At 47.7% G+C, this 22,980-nt stretch overlaps 14 non-coding genes across 14 annotated transcripts; all 14 read left to right on the plus strand.

Moving 5' to 3' along the window:
• Positions 1 to 1,024: 1,024 nt before the first annotated feature.
• LOC126274885 (5S ribosomal RNA) lies at positions 1,025 to 1,143 on the plus strand. Its single transcript, XR_007550436.1, has one exon. It is a non-coding gene; the product is annotated as a 5S ribosomal RNA (ribosomal RNA).
• A 1,470-nt stretch (positions 1,144 to 2,613) lies between these two features.
• On the plus strand, positions 2,614 to 2,732 carry LOC126274886 (5S ribosomal RNA). Its single transcript, XR_007550437.1, has one exon. It is a non-coding gene; the product is annotated as a 5S ribosomal RNA (ribosomal RNA).
• Positions 2,733 to 4,202: 1,470 nt separating this feature from the next.
• On the plus strand, positions 4,203 to 4,321 carry LOC126274887 (5S ribosomal RNA). Its single transcript, XR_007550438.1, has one exon. It is a non-coding gene; the product is annotated as a 5S ribosomal RNA (ribosomal RNA).
• Positions 4,322 to 5,791: 1,470 nt separating this feature from the next.
• On the plus strand, positions 5,792 to 5,910 carry LOC126274888 (5S ribosomal RNA). The gene has a single exon (XR_007550439.1). It is a non-coding gene; the product is annotated as a 5S ribosomal RNA (ribosomal RNA).
• A 1,470-nt stretch (positions 5,911 to 7,380) lies between these two features.
• Positions 7,381 to 7,499, plus strand: LOC126274889 (5S ribosomal RNA). Its single transcript, XR_007550440.1, has one exon. It is a non-coding gene; the product is annotated as a 5S ribosomal RNA (ribosomal RNA).
• Positions 7,500 to 8,969: 1,470 nt separating this feature from the next.
• LOC126274890 (5S ribosomal RNA) lies at positions 8,970 to 9,088 on the plus strand. Its single transcript, XR_007550441.1, has one exon. It is a non-coding gene; the product is annotated as a 5S ribosomal RNA (ribosomal RNA).
• A 1,470-nt stretch (positions 9,089 to 10,558) lies between these two features.
• LOC126274892 (5S ribosomal RNA) lies at positions 10,559 to 10,677 on the plus strand. The gene has a single exon (XR_007550443.1). It is a non-coding gene; the product is annotated as a 5S ribosomal RNA (ribosomal RNA).
• Positions 10,678 to 12,147: 1,470 nt separating this feature from the next.
• Positions 12,148 to 12,266, plus strand: LOC126274893 (5S ribosomal RNA). Its single transcript, XR_007550444.1, has one exon. It is a non-coding gene; the product is annotated as a 5S ribosomal RNA (ribosomal RNA).
• A 1,470-nt stretch (positions 12,267 to 13,736) lies between these two features.
• On the plus strand, positions 13,737 to 13,855 carry LOC126274894 (5S ribosomal RNA). The gene has a single exon (XR_007550445.1). It is a non-coding gene; the product is annotated as a 5S ribosomal RNA (ribosomal RNA).
• A 1,470-nt stretch (positions 13,856 to 15,325) lies between these two features.
• LOC126274895 (5S ribosomal RNA) lies at positions 15,326 to 15,444 on the plus strand. Its single transcript, XR_007550446.1, has one exon. It is a non-coding gene; the product is annotated as a 5S ribosomal RNA (ribosomal RNA).
• A 1,470-nt stretch (positions 15,445 to 16,914) lies between these two features.
• On the plus strand, positions 16,915 to 17,033 carry LOC126274896 (5S ribosomal RNA). Its single transcript, XR_007550447.1, has one exon. It is a non-coding gene; the product is annotated as a 5S ribosomal RNA (ribosomal RNA).
• A 1,470-nt stretch (positions 17,034 to 18,503) lies between these two features.
• On the plus strand, positions 18,504 to 18,622 carry LOC126274897 (5S ribosomal RNA). Its single transcript, XR_007550448.1, has one exon. It is a non-coding gene; the product is annotated as a 5S ribosomal RNA (ribosomal RNA).
• A 1,470-nt stretch (positions 18,623 to 20,092) lies between these two features.
• On the plus strand, positions 20,093 to 20,211 carry LOC126274898 (5S ribosomal RNA). The gene has a single exon (XR_007550449.1). It is a non-coding gene; the product is annotated as a 5S ribosomal RNA (ribosomal RNA).
• Positions 20,212 to 21,681: 1,470 nt separating this feature from the next.
• LOC126274139 (5S ribosomal RNA) lies at positions 21,682 to 21,800 on the plus strand. Its single transcript, XR_007549966.1, has one exon. It is a non-coding gene; the product is annotated as a 5S ribosomal RNA (ribosomal RNA).
• The last annotated feature ends 1,180 nt before the right edge of the window (positions 21,801 to 22,980 follow it).

Here is a 22,980-nt window from a genome sequence, read left to right on the forward strand (position 1 = left end):
CATACTGATTTTAAACTATCGTTAGATACGATATTAAGGAATTCAGTTTGAAAAGAGTGCGCCAAGGAAGACTTCCAAAGAGTCTCTGGAATAATAAAAACAGTATGAAGTGACAGAAATGTTGTGAAAAACGTCAGGGCATATTGTTTTGTAGCAGTGCACAAGGGCAAATTTGTAAACAAAAATTTACCTTTCGTCGCTACAAGAGATATATACTTTGCCGAAAAGCCTGTGTCTTGTGTGCATGTTTTCGCACCTTTCCACGGCATGGCGCAGCACAGAGCGGCACTGGTAGCTCCGAACGCCCGCACACGGCGCCTCGGACTCGCCGGTTCGGGCCGCGCCCATCTCGCAGATGCTTCTCGTACTTGTGCTGTCATATGGACCGCGACCCGAGCGGCAGCGAGCGGCAGTCGAGCTAAGTCGGGACAAGTCGGGACGGAAGGGGACAGCCGAGAATGAACCGTGCAAATTACGCAAATATCTGGAAGCGCGACGAGTGTCAGGCAGGTGAGAACGCTTCCCTCTGTCTTCATTTCTTGCTATCTTGTCACTACCCCTGCCAGCCCTTTTTTCATGCTACCTTTCTCATGTGACAAAGATGCTTCCATACTGATTTTAAACTATCGTAAGATACGATATTAAGGAACTCAGTTTGAAAAGAGTGCGCCGAGGAAGACTTCCAAAGAGTCTCTGGAAATAACAAAACAGTATGAAGTGACAGAAATGTTGTGAAATACGTCAGGGCATATTGTTTTGTAGCAGTGCACAACGGCAAATTTGTAAACAAAAATTTACCTTTCGTCGCTACAAGAGATGGATACTTTGTCGAACAAACGAATGACAGGCGGTGCAACGAGCAGCTGTGTTGTGCGTCTGACCCACGTGGCGGCGCGCCGCACTGCGCGTCGCCTTCGAGGTGGAAGGACGTGCTTTGCGTCAAATGTGCCACCGAAAACGGCGATTGCGTGTGTTGGGAGGAGAGGCGAAGCCTTCTTCTGCCGTGCGGCTACTGTATAAGGACGCCAACGGCCATACCATGTTGAATACACCGGTTCTCGTCCGATCACCGAAGTTAAGCAACATCGGGCCCGGTTAGTACTTGGATGGGTGACCGCCTGGGAACACCGGGTGCTGTTGGCTCCCTCTCTTCTTTTAAATTTTATGTCACTACACCTGCCAGCCCTCTTTTCATGCAAACTCTCAGGTGCGACAAAGATGCTTCCACAAGCATTTTAAACTACTGTATTAAACGTAAGATGCGAAATTACAGTAATGAACTCAGTTTGAACAAGAATGCGCGGAGGAAGAGTGCTAGGATCTCGTTGAAAATAACGAAACACTGCGAATCGACAGATGTGCTCTTGAAACGCGTCAGAGAGTACTGTTTTGTAGGAGCACTAAATTCCAAAAACTAACTACATTAAAGAAAGACCTGTTCCCGTCTGACCACCGAAGAAAAGCAACAACGTCAGTATTCGGATCGGCGACCGCCTGGGAACTCTGGCTGTCTTCATTTCTTGCTTTCTTGTCACTACTCCTGCCAGCCCTTTTTTCATGCTACCTTTCTCAAGTGACAAAGATGCTTCCATACTGATTTTAAACTATCGTTAGATACGATATTAAGGAATTCAGTTTGAAAAGAGTGCGCCAAGGAAGACTTCCAAAGAGTCTCTGGAATAATAAAAACAGTATGAAGTGACAGAAATGTTGTGAAAAACGTCAGGGCATATTGTTTTGTAGCAGTGCACAAGGGCAAATTTGTAAACAAAAATTTACCTTTCGTCGCTACAAGAGATATATACTTTGCCGAAAAGCCTGTGTCTTGTGTGCATGTTTTCGCACCTTTCCACGGCATGGCGCAGCACAGAGCGGCACTGGTAGCTCCGAACGCCCGCACACGGCGCCTCGGACTCGCCGGTTCGGGCCGCGCCCATCTCGCAGATGCTTCTCGTACTTGTGCTGTCATATGGACCGCGACCCGAGCGGCAGCGAGCGGCAGTCGAGCTAAGTCGGGACAAGTCGGGACGGAAGGGGACAGCCGAGAATGAACCGTGCAAATTACGCAAATATCTGGAAGCGCGACGAGTGTCAGGCAGGTGAGAACGCTTCCCTCTGTCTTCATTTCTTGCTATCTTGTCACTACCCCTGCCAGCCCTTTTTTCATGCTACCTTTCTCATGTGACAAAGATGCTTCCATACTGATTTTAAACTATCGTAAGATACGATATTAAGGAACTCAGTTTGAAAAGAGTGCGCCGAGGAAGACTTCCAAAGAGTCTCTGGAAATAACAAAACAGTATGAAGTGACAGAAATGTTGTGAAATACGTCAGGGCATATTGTTTTGTAGCAGTGCACAACGGCAAATTTGTAAACAAAAATTTACCTTTCGTCGCTACAAGAGATGGATACTTTGTCGAACAAACGAATGACAGGCGGTGCAACGAGCAGCTGTGTTGTGCGTCTGACCCACGTGGCGGCGCGCCGCACTGCGCGTCGCCTTCGAGGTGGAAGGACGTGCTTTGCGTCAAATGTGCCACCGAAAACGGCGATTGCGTGTGTTGGGAGGAGAGGCGAAGCCTTCTTCTGCCGTGCGGCTACTGTATAAGGACGCCAACGGCCATACCATGTTGAATACACCGGTTCTCGTCCGATCACCGAAGTTAAGCAACATCGGGCCCGGTTAGTACTTGGATGGGTGACCGCCTGGGAACACCGGGTGCTGTTGGCTCCCTCTCTTCTTTTAAATTTTATGTCACTACACCTGCCAGCCCTCTTTTCATGCAAACTCTCAGGTGCGACAAAGATGCTTCCACAAGCATTTTAAACTACTGTATTAAACGTAAGATGCGAAATTACAGTAATGAACTCAGTTTGAACAAGAATGCGCGGAGGAAGAGTGCTAGGATCTCGTTGAAAATAACGAAACACTGCGAATCGACAGATGTGCTCTTGAAACGCGTCAGAGAGTACTGTTTTGTAGGAGCACTAAATTCCAAAAACTAACTACATTAAAGAAAGACCTGTTCCCGTCTGACCACCGAAGAAAAGCAACAACGTCAGTATTCGGATCGGCGACCGCCTGGGAACTCTGGCTGTCTTCATTTCTTGCTTTCTTGTCACTACTCCTGCCAGCCCTTTTTTCATGCTACCTTTCTCAAGTGACAAAGATGCTTCCATACTGATTTTAAACTATCGTTAGATACGATATTAAGGAATTCAGTTTGAAAAGAGTGCGCCAAGGAAGACTTCCAAAGAGTCTCTGGAATAATAAAAACAGTATGAAGTGACAGAAATGTTGTGAAAAACGTCAGGGCATATTGTTTTGTAGCAGTGCACAAGGGCAAATTTGTAAACAAAAATTTACCTTTCGTCGCTACAAGAGATATATACTTTGCCGAAAAGCCTGTGTCTTGTGTGCATGTTTTCGCACCTTTCCACGGCATGGCGCAGCACAGAGCGGCACTGGTAGCTCCGAACGCCCGCACACGGCGCCTCGGACTCGCCGGTTCGGGTCGCGCCCATCTCGCAGATGCTTCTCGTACTTGTGCTGTCATATGGACCGCGACCCGAGCGGCAGCGAGCGGCAGTCGAGCTAAGTCGGGACAAGTTGGGACGGAAGGGGACAGCCGAGAATGAACCGTGCAAATTACGCAAATATCTGGAAGCGCGACGAGTGTCAGGCAGGTGAGAACGCTTCCCTCTGTCTTCATTTCTTGCTATCTTGTCACTACCCCTGCCAGCCCTTTTTTCATGCTACCTTTCTCATGTGACAAAGATGCTTCCATACTGATTTTAAACTATCGTAAGATACGATATTAAGGAACTCAGTTTGAAAAGAGTGCGCCGAGGAAGACTTCCAAAGAGTCTCTGGAAATAACAAAACAGTATGAAGTGACAGAAATGTTGTGAAATACGTCAGGGCATATTGTTTTGTAGCAGTGCACAACGGCAAATTTGTAAACAAAAATTTACCTTTCGTCGCTACAAGAGATGGATACTTTGTCGAACAAACGAATGACAGGCGGTGCAACGAGCAGCTGTGTTGTGCGTCTGACCCACGTGGCGGCGCGCCGCACTGCGCGTCGCCTTCGAGGTGGAAGGACGTGCTTTGCGTCAAATGTGCCACCGAAAACGGCGATTGCGTGTGTTGGGAGGAGAGGCGAAGCCTTCTTCTGCCGTGCGGCTACTGTATAAGGACGCCAACGGCCATACCATGTTGAATACACCGGTTCTCGTCCGATCACCGAAGTTAAGCAACATCGGGCCCGGTTAGTACTTGGATGGGTGACCGCCTGGGAACACCGGGTGCTGTTGGCTCCCTCTCTTCTTTTAAATTTTATGTCACTACACCTGCCAGCCCTCTTTTCATGCAAACTCTCAGGTGCGACAAAGATGCTTCCACAAGCATTTTAAACTACTGTATTAAACGTAAGATGCGAAATTACAGTAATGAACTCAGTTTGAACAAGAATGCGCGGAGGAAGAGTGCTAGGATCTCGTTGAAAATAACGAAACACTGCGAATCGACAGATGTGCTCTTGAAACGCGTCAGAGAGTACTGTTTTGTAGGAGCACTAAATTCCAAAAACTAACTACATTAAAGAAAGACCTGTTCCCGTCTGACCACCGAAGAAAAGCAACAACGTCAGTATTCGGATCGGCGACCGCCTGGGAACTCTGGCTGTCTTCATTTCTTGCTTTCTTGTCACTACTCCTGCCAGCCCTTTTTTCATGCTACCTTTCTCAAGTGACAAAGATGCTTCCATACTGATTTTAAACTATCGTTAGATACGATATTAAGGAATTCAGTTTGAAAAGAGTGCGCCAAGGAAGACTTCCAAAGAGTCTCTGGAATAATAAAAACAGTATGAAGTGACAGAAATGTTGTGAAAAACGTCAGGGCATATTGTTTTGTAGCAGTGCACAAGGGCAAATTTGTAAACAAAAATTTACCTTTCGTCGCTACAAGAGATATATACTTTGCCGAAAAGCCTGTGTCTTGTGTGCATGTTTTCGCACCTTTCCACGGCATGGCGCAGCACAGAGCGGCACTGGTAGCTCCGAACGCCCGCACACGGCGCCTCGGACTCGCCGGTTCGGGCCGCGCCCATCTCGCAGATGCTTCTCGTACTTGTGCTGTCATATGGACCGCGACCCGAGCGGCAGCGAGCGGCAGTCGAGCTAAGTCGGGACAAGTCGGGACGGAAGGGGACAGCCGAGAATGAACCGTGCAAATTACGCAAATATCTGGAAGCGCGACGAGTGTCAGGCAGGTGAGAACGCTTCCCTCTGTCTTCATTTCTTGCTATCTTGTCACTACCCCTGCCAGCCCTTTTTTCATGCTACCTTTCTCATGTGACAAAGATGCTTCCATACTGATTTTAAACTATCGTAAGATACGATATTAAGGAACTCAGTTTGAAAAGAGTGCGCCGAGGAAGACTTCCAAAGAGTCTCTGGAAATAACAAAACAGTATGAAGTGACAGAAATGTTGTGAAATACGTCAGGGCATATTGTTTTGTAGCAGTGCACAACGGCAAATTTGTAAACAAAAATTTACCTTTCGTCGCTACAAGAGATGGATACTTTGTCGAACAAACGAATGACAGGCGGTGCAACGAGCAGCTGTGTTGTGCGTCTGACCCACGTGGCGGCGCGCCGCACTGCGCGTCGCCTTCGAGGTGGAAGGACGTGCTTTGCGTCAAATGTGCCACCGAAAACGGCGATTGCGTGTGTTGGGAGGAGAGGCGAAGCCTTCTTCTGCCGTGCGGCTACTGTATAAGGACGCCAACGGCCATACCATGTTGAATACACCGGTTCTCGTCCGATCACCGAAGTTAAGCAACATCGGGCCCGGTTAGTACTTGGATGGGTGACCGCCTGGGAACACCGGGTGCTGTTGGCTCCCTCTCTTCTTTTAAATTTTATGTCACTACACCTGCCAGCCCTCTTTTCATGCAAACTCTCAGGTGCGACAAAGATGCTTCCACAAGCATTTTAAACTACTGTATTAAACGTAAGATGCGAAATTACAGTAATGAACTCAGTTTGAACAAGAATGCGCGGAGGAAGAGTGCTAGGATCTCGTTGAAAATAACGAAACACTGCGAATCGACAGATGTGCTCTTGAAACGCGTCAGAGAGTACTGTTTTGTAGGAGCACTAAATTCCAAAAACTAACTACATTAAAGAAAGACCTGTTCCCGTCTGACCACCGAAGAAAAGCAACAACGTCAGTATTCGGATCGGCGACCGCCTGGGAACTCTGGCTGTCTTCATTTCTTGCTTTCTTGTCACTACTCCTGCCAGCCCTTTTTTCATGCTACCTTTCTCAAGTGACAAAGATGCTTCCATACTGATTTTAAACTATCGTTAGATACGATATTAAGGAATTCAGTTTGAAAAGAGTGCGCCAAGGAAGACTTCCAAAGAGTCTCTGGAATAATAAAAACAGTATGAAGTGACAGAAATGTTGTGAAAAACGTCAGGGCATATTGTTTTGTAGCAGTGCACAAGGGCAAATTTGTAAACAAAAATTTACCTTTCGTCGCTACAAGAGATATATACTTTGCCGAAAAGCCTGTGTCTTGTGTGCATGTTTTCGCACCTTTCCACGGCATGGCGCAGCACAGAGCGGCACTGGTAGCTCCGAACGCCCGCACACGGCGCCTCGGACTCGCCGGTTCGGGCCGCGCCCATCTCGCAGATGCTTCTCGTACTTGTGCTGTCATATGGACCGCGACCCGAGCGGCAGCGAGCGGCAGTCGAGCTAAGTCGGGACAAGTCGGGACGGAAGGGGACAGCCGAGAATGAACCGTGCAAATTACGCAAATATCTGGAAGCGCGACGAGTGTCAGGCAGGTGAGAACGCTTCCCTCTGTCTTCATTTCTTGCTATCTTGTCACTACCCCTGCCAGCCCTTTTTTCATGCTACCTTTCTCATGTGACAAAGATGCTTCCATACTGATTTTAAACTATCGTAAGATACGATATTAAGGAACTCAGTTTGAAAAGAGTGCGCCGAGGAAGACTTCCAAAGAGTCTCTGGAAATAACAAAACAGTATGAAGTGACAGAAATGTTGTGAAATACGTCAGGGCATATTGTTTTGTAGCAGTGCACAACGGCAAATTTGTAAACAAAAATTTACCTTTCGTCGCTACAAGAGATGGATACTTTGTCGAACAAACGAATGACAGGCGGTGCAACGAGCAGCTGTGTTGTGCGTCTGACCCACGTGGCGGCGCGCCGCACTGCGCGTCGCCTTCGAGGTGGAAGGACGTGCTTTGCGTCAAATGTGCCACCGAAAACGGCGATTGCGTGTGTTGGGAGGAGAGGCGAAGCCTTCTTCTGCCGTGCGGCTACTGTATAAGGACGCCAACGGCCATACCATGTTGAATACACCGGTTCTCGTCCGATCACCGAAGTTAAGCAACATCGGGCCCGGTTAGTACTTGGATGGGTGACCGCCTGGGAACACCGGGTGCTGTTGGCTCCCTCTCTTCTTTTAAATTTTATGTCACTACACCTGCCAGCCCTCTTTTCATGCAAACTCTCAGGTGCGACAAAGATGCTTCCACAAGCATTTTAAACTACTGTATTAAACGTAAGATGCGAAATTACAGTAATGAACTCAGTTTGAACAAGAATGCGCGGAGGAAGAGTGCTAGGATCTCGTTGAAAATAACGAAACACTGCGAATCGACAGATGTGCTCTTGAAACGCGTCAGAGAGTACTGTTTTGTAGGAGCACTAAATTCCAAAAACTAACTACATTAAAGAAAGACCTGTTCCCGTCTGACCACCGAAGAAAAGCAACAACGTCAGTATTCGGATCGGCGACCGCCTGGGAACTCTGGCTGTCTTCATTTCTTGCTTTCTTGTCACTACTCCTGCCAGCCCTTTTTTCATGCTACCTTTCTCAAGTGACAAAGATACTTCCATACTGATTTTAAACTATCGTTAGATACGATATTAAGGAATTCAGTTTGAAAAGAGTGCGCCAAGGAAGACTTCCAAAGAGTCTCTGGAATAATAAAAACAGTATGAAGTGACAGAAATGTTGTGAAAAACGTCAGGGCATATTGTTTTGTAGCAGTGCACAAGGGCAAATTTGTAAACAAAAATTTACCTTTCGTCGCTACAAGAGATATATACTTTGCCGAAAAGCCTGTGTCTTGTGTGCATGTTTTCGCACCTTTCCACGGCATGGCGCAGCACAGAGCGGCACTGGTAGCTCCGAACGCCCGCACACGGCGCCTCGGACTCGCCGGTTCGGGCCGCGCCCATCTCGCAGATGCTTCTCGTACTTGTGCTGTCATATGGACCGCGACCCGAGCGGCAGCGAGCGGCAGTCGAGCTAAGTCGGGACAAGTCGGGACGGAAGGGGACAGCCGAGAATGAACCGTGCAAATTACGCAAATATCTGGAAGCGCGACGAGTGTCAGGCAGGTGAGAACGCTTCCCTCTGTCTTCATTTCTTGCTATCTTGTCACTACCCCTGCCAGCCCTTTTTTCATGCTACCTTTCTCATGTGACAAAGATGCTTCCATACTGATTTTAAACTATCGTAAGATACGATATTAAGGAACTCAGTTTGAAAAGAGTGCGCCGAGGAAGACTTCCAAAGAGTCTCTGGAAATAACAAAACAGTATGAAGTGACAGAAATGTTGTGAAATACGTCAGGGCATATTGTTTTGTAGCAGTGCACAACGGCAAATTTGTAAACAAAAATTTACCTTTCGTCGCTACAAGAGATGGATACTTTGTCGAACAAACGAATGACAGGCGGTGCAACGAGCAGCTGTGTTGTGCGTCTGACCCACGTGGCGGCGCGCCGCACTGCGCGTCGCCTTCGAGGTGGAAGGACGTGCTTTGCGTCAAATGTGCCACCGAAAACGGCGATTGCGTGTGTTGGGAGGAGAGGCGAAGCCTTCTTCTGCCGTGCGGCTACTGTATAAGGACGCCAACGGCCATACCATGTTGAATACACCGGTTCTCGTCCGATCACCGAAGTTAAGCAACATCGGGCCCGGTTAGTACTTGGATGGGTGACCGCCTGGGAACACCGGGTGCTGTTGGCTCCCTCTCTTCTTTTAAATTTTATGTCACTACACCTGCCAGCCCTCTTTTCATGCAAACTCTCAGGTGCGACAAAGATGCTTCCACAAGCATTTTAAACTACTGTATTAAACGTAAGATGCGAAATTACAGTAATGAACTCAGTTTGAACAAGAATGCGCGGAGGAAGAGTGCTAGGATCTCGTTGAAAATAACGAAACACTGCGAATCGACAGATGTGCTCTTGAAACGCGTCAGAGAGTACTGTTTTGTAGGAGCACTAAATTCCAAAAACTAACTACATTAAAGAAAGACCTGTTCCCGTCTGACCACCGAAGAAAAGCAACAACGTCAGTATTCGGATCGGCGACCGCCTGGGAACTCTGGCTGTCTTCATTTCTTGCTTTCTTGTCACTACTCCTGCCAGCCCTTTTTTCATGCTACCTTTCTCAAGTGACAAAGATGCTTCCATACTGATTTTAAACTATCGTTAGATACGATATTAAGGAATTCAGTTTGAAAAGAGTGCGCCAAGGAAGACTTCCAAAGAGTCTCTGGAATAATAAAAACAGTATGAAGTGACAGAAATGTTGTGAAAAACGTCAGGGCATATTGTTTTGTAGCAGTGCACAAGGGCAAATTTGTAAACAAAAATTTACCTTTCGTCGCTACAAGAGATATATACTTTGCCGAAAAGCCTGTGTCTTGTGTGCATGTTTTCGCACCTTTCCACGGCATGGCGCAGCACAGAGCGGCACTGGTAGCTCCGAACGCCCGCACACGGCGCCTCGGACTCGCCGGTTCGGGCCGCGCCCATCTCGCAGATGCTTCTCGTACTTGTGCTGTCATATGGACCGCGACCCGAGCGGCAGCGAGCGGCAGTCGAGCTAAGTCGGGACAAGTCGGGACGGAAGGGGACAGCCGAGAATGAACCGTGCAAATTACGCAAATATCTGGAAGCGCGACGAGTGTCAGGCAGGTGAGAACGCTTCCCTCTGTCTTCATTTCTTGCTATCTTGTCACTACCCCTGCCAGCCCTTTTTTCATGCTACCTTTCTCATGTGACAAAGATGCTTCCATACTGATTTTAAACTATCGTAAGATACGATATTAAGGAACTCAGTTTGAAAAGAGTGCGCCGAGGAAGACTTCCAAAGAGTCTCTGGAAATAACAAAACAGTATGAAGTGACAGAAATGTTGTGAAATACGTCAGGGCATATTGTTTTGTAGCAGTGCACAACGGCAAATTTGTAAACAAAAATTTACCTTTCGTCGCTACAAGAGATGGATACTTTGTCGAACAAACGAATGACAGGCGGTGCAACGAGCAGCTGTGTTGTGCGTCTGACCCACGTGGCGGCGCGCCGCACTGCGCGTCGCCTTCGAGGTGGAAGGACGTGCTTTGCGTCAAATGTGCCACCGAAAACGGCGATTGCGTGTGTTGGGAGGAGAGGCGAAGCCTTCTTCTGCCGTGCGGCTACTGTATAAGGACGCCAACGGCCATACCATGTTGAATACACCGGTTCTCGTCCGATCACCGAAGTTAAGCAACATCGGGCCCGGTTAGTACTTGGATGGGTGACCGCCTGGGAACACCGGGTGCTGTTGGCTCCCTCTCTTCTTTTAAATTTTATGTCACTACACCTGCCAGCCCTCTTTTCATGCAAACTCTCAGGTGCGACAAAGATGCTTCCACAAGCATTTTAAACTACTGTATTAAACGTAAGATGCGAAATTACAGTAATGAACTCAGTTTGAACAAGAATGCGCGGAGGAAGAGTGCTAGGATCTCGTTGAAAATAACGAAACACTGCGAATCGACAGATGTGCTCTTGAAACGCGTCAGAGAGTACTGTTTTGTAGGAGCACTAAATTCCAAAAACTAACTACATTAAAGAAAGACCTGTTCCCGTCTGACCACCGAAGAAAAGCAACAACGTCAGTATTCGGATCGGCGACCGCCTGGGAACTCTGGCTGTCTTCATTTCTTGCTTTCTTGTCACTACTCCTGCCAGCCCTTTTTTCATGCTACCTTTCTCAAGTGACAAAGATGCTTCCATACTGATTTTAAACTATCGTTAGATACGAGATTAAGGAATTCAGTTTGAAAAGAGTGCGCCAAGGAAGACTTCCAAAGAGTCTCTGGAATAATAAAAACAGTATGAAGTGACAGAAATGTTGTGAAAAACGTCAGGGCATATTGTTTTGTAGCAGTGCACAAGGGCAAATTTGTAAACAAAAATTTACCTTTCGTCGCTACAAGAGATATATACTTTGCCGAAAAGCCTGTGTCTTGTGTGCATGTTTTCGCACCTTTCCACGGCATGGCGCAGCACAGAGCGGCACTGGTAGCTCCGAACGCCCGCACACGGCGCCTCGGACTCGCCGGTTCGGGCCGCGCCCATCTCGCAGATGCTTCTCGTACTTGTGCTGTCATATGGACCGCGACCCGAGCGGCAGCGAGCGGCAGTCGAGCTAAGTCGGGACAAGTCGGGACGGAAGGGGACAGCCGAGAATGAACCGTGCAAATTACGCAAATATCTGGAAGCGCGACGAGTGTCAGGCAGGTGAGAACGCTTCCCTCTGTCTTCATTTCTTGCTATCTTGTCACTACCCCTGCCAGCCCTTTTTTCATGCTACCTTTCTCATGTGACAAAGATGCTTCCATACTGATTTTAAACTATCGTAAGATACGATATTAAGGAACTCAGTTTGAAAAGAGTGCGCCGAGGAAGACTTCCAAAGAGTCTCTGGAAATAACAAAACAGTATGAAGTGACAGAAATGTTGTGAAATACGTCAGGGCATATTGTTTTGTAGCAGTGCACAACGGCAAATTTGTAAACAAAAATTTACCTTTCGTCGCTACAAGAGATGGATACTTTGTCGAACAAACGAATGACAGGCGGTGCAACGAGCAGCTGTGTTGTGCGTCTGACCCACGTGGCGGCGCGCCGCACTGCGCGTCGCCTTCGAGGTGGAAGGACGTGCTTTGCGTCAAATGTGCCACCGAAAACGGCGATTGCGTGTGTTGGGAGGAGAGGCGAAGCCTTCTTCTGCCGTGCGGCTACTGTATAAGGACGCCAACGGCCATACCATGTTGAATACACCGGTTCTCGTCCGATCACCGAAGTTAAGCAACATCGGGCCCGGTTAGTACTTGGATGGGTGACCGCCTGGGAACACCGGGTGCTGTTGGCTCCCTCTCTTCTTTTAAATTTTATGTCACTACACCTGCCAGCCCTCTTTTCATGCAAACTCTCAGGTGCGACAAAGATGCTTCCACAAGCATTTTAAACTACTGTATTAAACGTAAGATGCGAAATTACAGTAATGAACTCAGTTTGAACAAGAATGCGCGGAGGAAGAGTGCTAGGATCTCGTTGAAAATAACGAAACACTGCGAATCGACAGATGTGCTCTTGAAACGCGTCAGAGAGTACTGTTTTGTAGGAGCACTAAATTCCAAAAACTAACTACATTAAAGAAAGACCTGTTCCCGTCTGACCACCGAAGAAAAGCAACAACGTCAGTATTCGGATCGGCGACCGCCTGGGAACTCTGGCTGTCTTCATTTCTTGCTTTCTTGTCACTACTCCTGCCAGCCCTTTTTTCATGCTACCTTTCTCAAGTGACAAAGATGCTTCCATACTGATTTTAAACTATCGTTAGATACGATATTAAGGAATTCAGTTTGAAAAGAGTGCGCCAAGGAAGACTTCCAAAGAGTCTCTGGAATAATAAAAACAGTATGAAGTGACAGAAATGTTGTGAAAAACGTCAGGGCATATTGTTTTGTAGCAGTGCACAAGGGCAAATTTGTAAACAAAAATTTACCTTTCGTCGCTACAAGAGATATATACTTTGCCGAAAAGCCTGTGTCTTGTGTGCATGTTTTCGCACCTTTCCACGGCATGGCGCAGCACAGAGCGGCACTGGTAGCTCCGAACGCCCGCACACGGCGCCTCGGACTCGCCGGTTCGGGCCGCGCCCATCTCGCAGATGCTTCTCGTACTTGTGCTGTCATATGGACCGCGACCCGAGCGGCAGCGAGCGGCAGTCGAGCTAAGTCGGGACAAGTCGGGACGGAAGGGGACAGCCGAGAATGAACCGTGCAAATTACGCAGATATCTGGAAGCGCGACGAGTGTCAGGCAGGTGAGAACGCTTCCCTCTGTCTTCATTTCTTGCTATCTTGTCACTACCCCTGCCAGCCCTTTTTTCATGCTACCTTTCTCATGTGACAAAGATGCTTCCATACTGATTTTAAACTATCGTAAGATACGATATTAAGGAACTCAGTTTGAAAAGAGTGCGCCGAGGAAGACTTCCAAAGAGTCTCTGGAAATAACAAAACAGTATGAAGTGACAGAAATGTTGTGAAATACGTCAGGGCATATTGTTTTGTAGCAGTGCACAACGGCAAATTTGTAAACAAAAATTTACCTTTCGTCGCTACAAGAGATGGATACTTTGTCGAACAAACGAATGACAGGCGGTGCAACGAGCAGCTGTGTTGTGCGTCTGACCCACGTGGCGGCGCGCCGCACTGCGCGTCGCCTTCGAGGTGGAAGGACGTGCTTTGCGTCAAATGTGCCACCGAAAACGGCGATTGCGTGTGTTGGGAGGAGAGGCGAAGCCTTCTTCTGCCGTGCGGCTACTGTATAAGGACGCCAACGGCCATACCATGTTGAATACACCGGTTCTCGTCCGATCACCGAAGTTAAGCAACATCGGGCCCGGTTAGTACTTGGATGGGTGACCGCCTGGGAACACCGGGTGCTGTTGGCTCCCTCTCTTCTTTTAAATTTTATGTCACTACACCTGCCAGCCCTCTTTTCATGCAAACTCTCAGGTGCGACAAAGATGCTTCCACAAGCATTTTAAACTACTGTATTAAACGTAAGATGCGAAATTACAGTAATGAACTCAGTTTGAACAAGAATGCGCGGAGGAAGAGTGCTAGGATCTCGTTGAAAATAACGAAACACTGCGAATCGACAGATGTGCTCTTGAAACGCGTCAGAGAGTACTGTTTTGTAGGAGCACTAAATTCCAAAAACTAACTACATTAAAGAAAGACCTGTTCCCGTCTGACCACCGAAGAAAAGCAACAACGTCAGTATTCGGATCGGCGACCGCCTGGGAACTCTGGCTGTCTTCATTTCTTGCTTTCTTGTCACTACTCCTGCCAGCCCTTTTTTCATGCTACCTTTCTCAAGTGACAAAGATGCTTCCATACTGATTTTAAACTATCGTTAGATACGATATTAAGGAATTCAGTTTGAAAAGAGTGCGCCAAGGAAGACTTCCAAAGAGTCTCTGGAATAATAAAAACAGTATGAAGTGACAGAAATGTTGTGAAAAACGTCAGGGCATATTGTTTTGTAGCAGTGCACAAGGGCAAATTTGTAAACAAAAATTTACCTTTCGTCGCTACAAGAGATATATACTTTGCCGAAAAGCCTGTGTCTTGTGTGCATGTTTTCGCACCTTTCCACGGCATGGCGCAGCACAGAGCGGCACTGGTAGCTCCGAACGCCCGCACACGGCGCCTCGGACTCGCCGGTTCGGGCCGCGCCCATCTCGCAGATGCTTCTCGTACTTGTGCTGTCATATGGACCGCGACCCGAGCGGCAGCGAGCGGCAGTCGAGCTAAGTCGGGACAAGTCGGGACGGAAGGGGACAGCCGAGAATGAACCGTGCAAATTACGCAAATATCTGGAAGCGCGACGAGTGTCAGGCAGGTGAGAACGCTTCCCTCTGTCTTCATTTCTTGCTATCTTGTCACTACCCCTGCCAGCCCTTTTTTCATGCTACCTTTCTCATGTGACAAAGATGCTTCCATACTGATTTTAAACTATCGTAAGATACGATATTAAGGAACTCAGTTTGAAAAGAGTGCGCCGAGGAAGACTTCCAAAGAGTCTCTGGAAATAACAAAACAGTATGAAGTGACAGAAATGTTGTGAAATACGTCAGGGCATATTGTTTTGTAGCAGTGCACAACGGCAAATTTGTAAACAAAAATTTACCTTTCGTCGCTACAAGAGATGGATACTTTGTCGAACAAACGAATGACAGGCGGTGCAACGAGCAGCTGTGTTGTGCGTCTGACCCACGTGGCGGCGCGCCGCACTGCGCGTCGCCTTCGAGGTGGAAGGACGTGCTTTGCGTCAAATGTGCCACCGAAAACGGCGATTGCGTGTGTTGGGAGGAGAGGCGAAGCCTTCTTCTGCCGTGCGGCTACTGTATAAGGACGCCAACGGCCATACCATGTTGAATACACCGGTTCTCGTCCGATCACCGAAGTTAAGCAACATCGGGCCCGGTTAGTACTTGGATGGGTGACCGCCTGGGAACACCGGGTGCTGTTGGCTCCCTCTCTTCTTTTAAATTTTATGTCACTACACCTGCCAGCCCTCTTTTCATGCAAACTCTCAGGTGCGACAAAGATGCTTCCACAAGCATTTTAAACTACTGTATTAAACGTAAGATGCGAAATTACAGTAATGAACTCAGTTTGAACAAGAATGCGCGGAGGAAGAGTGCTAGGATCTCGTTGAAAATAACGAAACACTGCGAATCGACAGATGTGCTCTTGAAACGCGTCAGAGAGTACTGTTTTGTAGGAGCACTAAATTCCAAAAACTAACTACATTAAAGAAAGACCTGTTCCCGTCTGACCACCGAAGAAAAGCAACAACGTCAGTATTCGGATCGGCGACCGCCTGGGAACTCTGGCTGTCTTCATTTCTTGCTTTCTTGTCACTACTCCTGCCAGCCCTTTTTTCATGCTACCTTTCTCAAGTGACAAAGATGCTTCCATACTGATTTTAAACTATCGTTAGATACGATATTAAGGAATTCAGTTTGAAAAGAGTGCGCCAAGGAAGACTTCCAAAGAGTCTCTGGAATAATAAAAACAGTATGAAGTGACAGAAATGTTGTGAAAAACGTCAGGGCATATTGTTTTGTAGCAGTGCACAAGGGCAAATTTGTAAACAAAAATTTACCTTTCGTCGCTACAAGAGATATATACTTTGCCGAAAAGCCTGTGTCTTGTGTGCATGTTTTCGCACCTTTCCACGGCATGGCGCAGCACAGAGCGGCACTGGTAGCTCCGAACGCCCGCACACGGCGCCTCGGACTCGCCGGTTCGGGCCGCGCCCATCTCGCAGATGCTTCTCGTACTTGTGCTGTCATATGGACCGCGACCCGAGCGGCAGCGAGCGGCAGTCGAGCTAAGTCGGGACAAGTCGGGACGGAAGGGGACAGCCGAGAATGAACCGTGCAAATTACGCAAATATCTGGAAGCGCGACGAGTGTCAGGCAGGTGAGAACGCTTCCCTCTGTCTTCATTTCTTGCTATCTTGTCACTACCCCTGCCAGCCCTTTTTTCATGCTACCTTTCTCATGTGACAAAGATGCTTCCATACTGATTTTAAACTATCGTAAGATACGATATTAAGGAACTCAGTTTGAAAAGAGTGCGCCGAGGAAGACTTCCAAAGAGTCTCTGGAAATAACAAAACAGTATGAAGTGACAGAAATGTTGTGAAATACGTCAGGGCATATTGTTTTGTAGCAGTGCACAACGGCAAATTTGTAAACAAAAATTTACCTTTCGTCGCTACAAGAGATGGATACTTTGTCGAACAAACGAATGACAGGCGGTGCAACGAGCAGCTGTGTTGTGCGTCTGACCCACGTGGCGGCGCGCCGCACTGCGCGTCGCCTTCGAGGTGGAAGGACGTGCTTTGCGTCAAATGTGCCACCGAAAACGGCGATTGCGTGTGTTGGGAGGAGAGGCGAAGCCTTCTTCTGCCGTGCGGCTACTGTATAAGGACGCCAACGGCCATACCATGTTGAATACACCGGTTCTCGTCCGATCACCGAAGTTAAGCAACATCGGGCCCGGTTAGTACTTGGATGGGTGACCGCCTGGGAACACCGGGTGCTGTTGGCTCCCTCTCTTCTTTTAAATTTTATGTCACTACACCTGCCAGCCCTCTTTTCATGCAAACTCTCAGGTGCGACAAAGATGCTTCCACAAGCATTTTAAACTACTGTATTAAACGTAAGATGCGAAATTACAGTAATGAACTCAGTTTGAACAAGAATGCGCGGAGGAAGAGTGCTAGGATCTCGTTGAAAATAACGAAACACTGCGAATCGACAGATGTGCTCTTGAAACGCGTCAGAGAGTACTGTTTTGTAGGAGCACTAAATTCCAAAAACTAACTACATTAAAGAAAGACCTGTTCCCGTCTGACCACCGAAGAAAAGCAACAACGTCAGTATTCGGATCGGCGACCGCCTGGGAACTCTGGCTGTCTTCATTTCTTGCTTTCTTGTCACTACTCCTGCCAGCCCTTTTTTCATGCTACCTTTCTCAAGTGACAAAGATGCTTCCATACTGATTTTAAACTATCGTTAGATACGATATTAAGGAATTCAGTTTGAAAAGAGTGCGCCAAGGAAGACTTCCAAAGAGTCTCTGGAATAATAAAAACAGTATGAAGTGACAGAAATGTTGTGAAAAACGTCAGGGCATATTGTTTTGTAGCAGTGCACAAGGGCAAATTTGTAAACAAAAATTTACCTTTCGTCGCTACAAGAGATATATACTTTGCCGAAAAGCCTGTGTCTTGTGTGCATGTTTTCGCACCTTTCCACGGCATGGCGCAGCACAGAGCGGCACTGGTAGCTCCGAACGCCCGCACACGGCGCCTCGGACTCGCCGGTTCGGGCCGCGCCCATCTCGCAGATGCTTCTCGTACTTGTGCTGTCATATGGACCGCGACCCGAGCGGCAGCGAGCGGCAGTCGAGCTAAGTCGGGACAAGTCGGGACGGAAGGGGACAGCCGAGAATGAACCGTGCAAATTACGCAAATATCTGGAAGCGCGACGAGTGTCAGGCAGGTGAGAACGCTTCCCTCTGTCTTCATTTCTTGCTATCTTGTCACTACCCCTGCCAGCCCTTTTTTCATGCTACCTTTCTCATGTGACAAAGATGCTTCCATACTGATTTTAAACTATCGTAAGATACGATATTAAGGAACTCAGTTTGAAAAGAGTGCGCCGAGGAAGACTTCCAAAGAGTCTCTGGAAATAACAAAACAGTATGAAGTGACAGAAATGTTGTGAAATACGTCAGGGCATATTGTTTTGTAGCAGTGCACAACGGCAAATTTGTAAACAAAAATTTACCTTTCGTCGCTACAAGAGATGGATACTTTGTCGAACAAACGAATGACAGGCGGTGCAACGAGCAGCTGTGTTGTGCGTCTGACCCACGTGGCGGCGCGCCGCACTGCGCGTCGCCTTCGAGGTGGAAGGACGTGCTTTGCGTCAAATGTGCCACCGAAAACGGCGATTGCGTGTGTTGGGAGGAGAGGCGAAGCCTTCTTCTGCCGTGCGGCTACTGTATAAGGACGCCAACGGCCATACCATGTTGAATACACCGGTTCTCGTCCGATCACCGAAGTTAAGCAACATCGGGCCCGGTTAGTACTTGGATGGGTGACCGCCTGGGAACACCGGGTGCTGTTGGCTCCCTCTCTTCTTTTAAATTTTATGTCACTACACCTGCCAGCCCTCTTTTCATGCAAACTCTCAGGTGCGACAAAGATGCTTCCACAAGCATTTTAAACTACTGTATTAAACGTAAGATGCGAAATTACAGTAATGAACTCAGTTTGAACAAGAATGCGCGGAGGAAGAGTGCTAGGATCTCGTTGAAAATAACGAAACACTGCGAATCGACAGATGTGCTCTTGAAACGCGTCAGAGAGTACTGTTTTGTAGGAGCACTAAATTCCAAAAACTAACTACATTAAAGAAAGACCTGTTCCCGTCTGACCACCGAAGAAAAGCAACAACGTCAGTATTCGGATCGGCGACCGCCTGGGAACTCTGGCTGTCTTCATTTCTTGCTTTCTTGTCACTACTCCTGCCAGCCCTTTTTTCATGCTACCTTTCTCAAGTGACAAAGATGCTTCCATACTGATTTTAAACTATCGTTAGATACGATATTAAGGAATTCAGTTTGAAAAGAGTGCGCCAAGGAAGACTTCCAAAGAGTCTCTGGAATAATAAAAACAGTATGAAGTGACAGAAATGTTGTGAAAAACGTCAGGGCATATTGTTTTGTAGCAGTGCACAAGGGCAAATTTGTAAACAAAAATTTACCTTTCGTCGCTACAAGAGATATATACTTTGCCGAAAAGCCTGTGTCTTGTGTGCATGTTTTCGCACCTTTCCACGGCATGGCGCAGCACAGAGCGGCACTGGTAGCTCCGAACGCCCGCACACGGCGCCTCGGACTCGCCGGTTCGGGCCGCGCCCATCTCGCAGATGCTTCTCGTACTTGTGCTGTCATATGGACCGCGACCCGAGCGGCAGCGAGCGGCAGTCGAGCTAAGTCGGGACAAGTCGGGACGGAAGGGGACAGCCGAGAATGAACCGTGCAAATTACGCAAATATCTGGAAGCGCGACGAGTGTCAGGCAGGTGAGAACGCTTCCCTCTGTCTTCATTTCTTGCTATCTTGTCACTACCCCTGCCAGCCCTTTTTTCATGCTACCTTTCTCATGTGACAAAGATGCTTCCATACTGATTTTAAACTATCGTAAGATACGATATTAAGGAACTCAGTTTGAAAAGAGTGCGCCGAGGAAGACTTCCAAAGAGTCTCTGGAAATAACAAAACAGTATGAAGTGACAGAAATGTTGTGAAATACGTCAGGGCATATTGTTTTGTAGCAGTGCACAACGGCAAATTTGTAAACAAAAATTTACCTTTCGTCGCTACAAGAGATGGATACTTTGTCGAACAAACGAATGACAGGCGGTGCAACGAGCAGCTGTGTTGTGCGTCTGACCCACGTGGCGGCGCGCCGCACTGCGCGTCGCCTTCGAGGTGGAAGGACGTGCTTTGCGTCAAATGTGCCACCGAAAACGGCGATTGCGTGTGTTGGGAGGAGAGGCGAAGCCTTCTTCTGCCGTGCGGCTACTGTATAAGGACGCCAACGGCCATACCATGTTGAATACACCGGTTCTCGTCCGATCACCGAAGTTAAGCAACATCGGGCCCGGTTAGTACTTGGATGGGTGACCGCCTGGGAACACCGGGTGCTGTTGGCTCCCTCTCTTCTTTTAAATTTTATGTCACTACACCTGCCAGCCCTCTTTTCATGCAAACTCTCAGGTGCGACAAAGATGCTTCCACAAGCATTTTAAACTACTGTATTAAACGTAAGATGCGAAATTACAGTAATGAACTCAGTTTGAACAAGAATGCGCGGAGGAAGAGTGCTAGGATCTCGTTGAAAATAACGAAACACTGCGAATCGACAGATGTGCTCTTGAAACGCGTCAGAGAGTACTGTTTTGTAGGAGCACTAAATTCCAAAAACTAACTACATTAAAGAAAGACCTGTTCCCGTCTGACCACCGAAGAAAAGCAACAACGTCAGTATTCGGATCGGCGACCGCCTGGGAACTCTGGCTGTCTTCATTTCTTGCTTTCTTGTCACTACTCCTGCCAGCCCTTTTTTCATGCTACCTTTCTCAAGTGACAAAGATGCTTCCATACTGATTTTAAACTATCGTTAGATACGATATTAAGGAATTCAGTTTGAAAAGAGTGCGCCAAGGAAGACTTCCAAAGAGTCTCTGGAATAATAAAAACAGTATGAAGTGACAGAAATGTTGTGAAAAACGTCAGGGCATATTGTTTTGTAGCAGTGCACAAGGGCAAATTTGTAAACAAAAATTTACCTTTCGTCGCTACAAGAGATATATACTTTGCCGAAAAGCCTGTGTCTTGTGTGCATGTTTTCGCACCTTTCCACGGCATGGCGCAGCACAGAGCGGCACTGGTAGCTCCGAACGCCCGCACACGGCGCCTCGGACTCGCCGGTTCGGGCCGCGCCCATCTCGCAGATGCTTCTCGTACTTGTGCTGTCATATGGACCGCGACCCGAGCGGCAGCGAGCGGCAGTCGAGCTAAGTCGGGACAAGTCGGGACGGAAGGGGACAGCCGAGAATGAACCGTGCAAATTACGCAAATATCTGGAAGCGCGACGAGTGTCAGGCAGGTGAGAACGCTTCCCTCTGTCTTCATTTCTTGCTATCTTGTCACTACCCCTGCCAGCCCTTTTTTCATGCTACCTTTCTCATGTGACAAAGATGCTTCCATACTGATTTTAAACTATCGTAAGATACGATATTAAGGAACTCAGTTTGAAAAGAGTGCGCCGAGGAAGACTTCCAAAGAGTCTCTGGAAATAACAAAACAGTATGAAGTGACAGAAATGTTGTGAAATACGTCAGGGCATATTGTTTTGTAGCAGTGCACAACGGCAAATTTGTAAACAAAAATTTACCTTTCGTCGCTACAAGAGATGGATACTTTGTCGAACAAACGAATGACAGGCGGTGCAACGAGCAGCTGTGTTGTGCGTCTGACCCACGTGGCGGCGCGCCGCACTGCGCGTCGCCTTCGAGGTGGAAGGACGTGCTTTGCGTCAAATGTGCCACCGAAAACGGCGATTGCGTGTGTTGGGAGGAGAGGCGAAGCCTTCTTCTGCCGTGCGGCTACTGTATAAGGACGCCAACGGCCATACCATGTTGAATACACCGGTTCTCGTCCGATCACCGAAGTTAAGCAACATCGGGCCCGGTTAGTACTTGGATGGGTGACCGCCTGGGATCACCGGGTGCTGTTGGCTCCCTCTCTTCTTTTAAATTTTATGTCACTACACCTGCCAGCCCTCTTTTCATGCAAACTCTCAGGTGCGACAAAGATGCTTCCACAAGCATTTTAAACTACTGTATTAAACGTAAGATGCGAAATTACAGTAATGAACTCAGTTTGAACAAGAATGCGCGGAGGAAGAGTGCTAGGATCTCGTTGAAAATAACGAAACACTGCGAATCGACAGATGTGCTCTTGAAACGCGTCAGAGAGTACTGTTTTGTAGGAGCACTAAATTCCAAAAACTAACTACATTAAAGAAAGACCTGTTCCCGTCTGACCACCGAAGAAAAGCAACAACGTCAGTATTCGGATCGGCGACCGCCTGGGAACTCTGGCTGTCTTCATTTCTTGCTTTCTTGTCACTACTCCTGCCAGCCCTTTTTTCATGCTACCTTTCTCAAGTGACAAAGATGCTTCCATACTGATTTTAAACTATCGTTAGATACGATATTAAGGAATTCAGTTTGAAAAGAGTGCGCCAAGGAAGACTTCCAAAGAGTCTCTGGAATAATAAAAACAGTATGAAGTGACAGAAATGTTGTGAAAAACGTCAGGGCATATTGTTTTGTAGCAGTGCACAAGGGCAAATTTGTAAACAAAAATTTACCTTTCGTCGCTACAAGAGATATATACTTTGCCGAAAAGCCTGTGTCTTGTGTGCATGTTTTCGCACCTTTCCACGGCATGGCGCAGCACAGAGCGGCACTGGTAGCTCCGAACGCCCGCACACGGCGCCTCGGACTCGCCGGTTCGGGCCGCGCCCATCTCGCAGATGCTTCTCGTACTTGTGCTGTCATATGGACCGCGACCCGAGCGGCAGCGAGCGGCAGTCGAGCTAAGTCGGGACAAGTCGGGACGGAAGGGGACAGCCGAGAATGAACCGTGCAAATTACGCAAATATCTGGAAGCGCGACGAGTGTCAGGCAGGTGAGAACGCTTCCCTCTGTCTTCATTTCTTGCTATCTTGTCACTACCCCTGCCAGCCCTTTTTTCATGCTACCTTTCTCATGTGACAAAGATGCTTCCATACTGATTTTAAACTATCGTAAGATACGATATTAAGGAACTCAGTTTGAAAAGAGTGCGCCGAGGAAGACTTCCAAAGAGTCTCTGGAAATAACAAAACAGTATGAAGTGACAGAAATGTTGTG

The sequence above is a fragment of the Schistocerca gregaria genome, chromosome 5, assembly GCF_023897955.1.
Source record: "Schistocerca gregaria isolate iqSchGreg1 chromosome 5, iqSchGreg1.2, whole genome shotgun sequence".
Taxonomy (NCBI): Eukaryota; Metazoa; Arthropoda; class Insecta; order Orthoptera; family Acrididae; genus Schistocerca; species Schistocerca gregaria.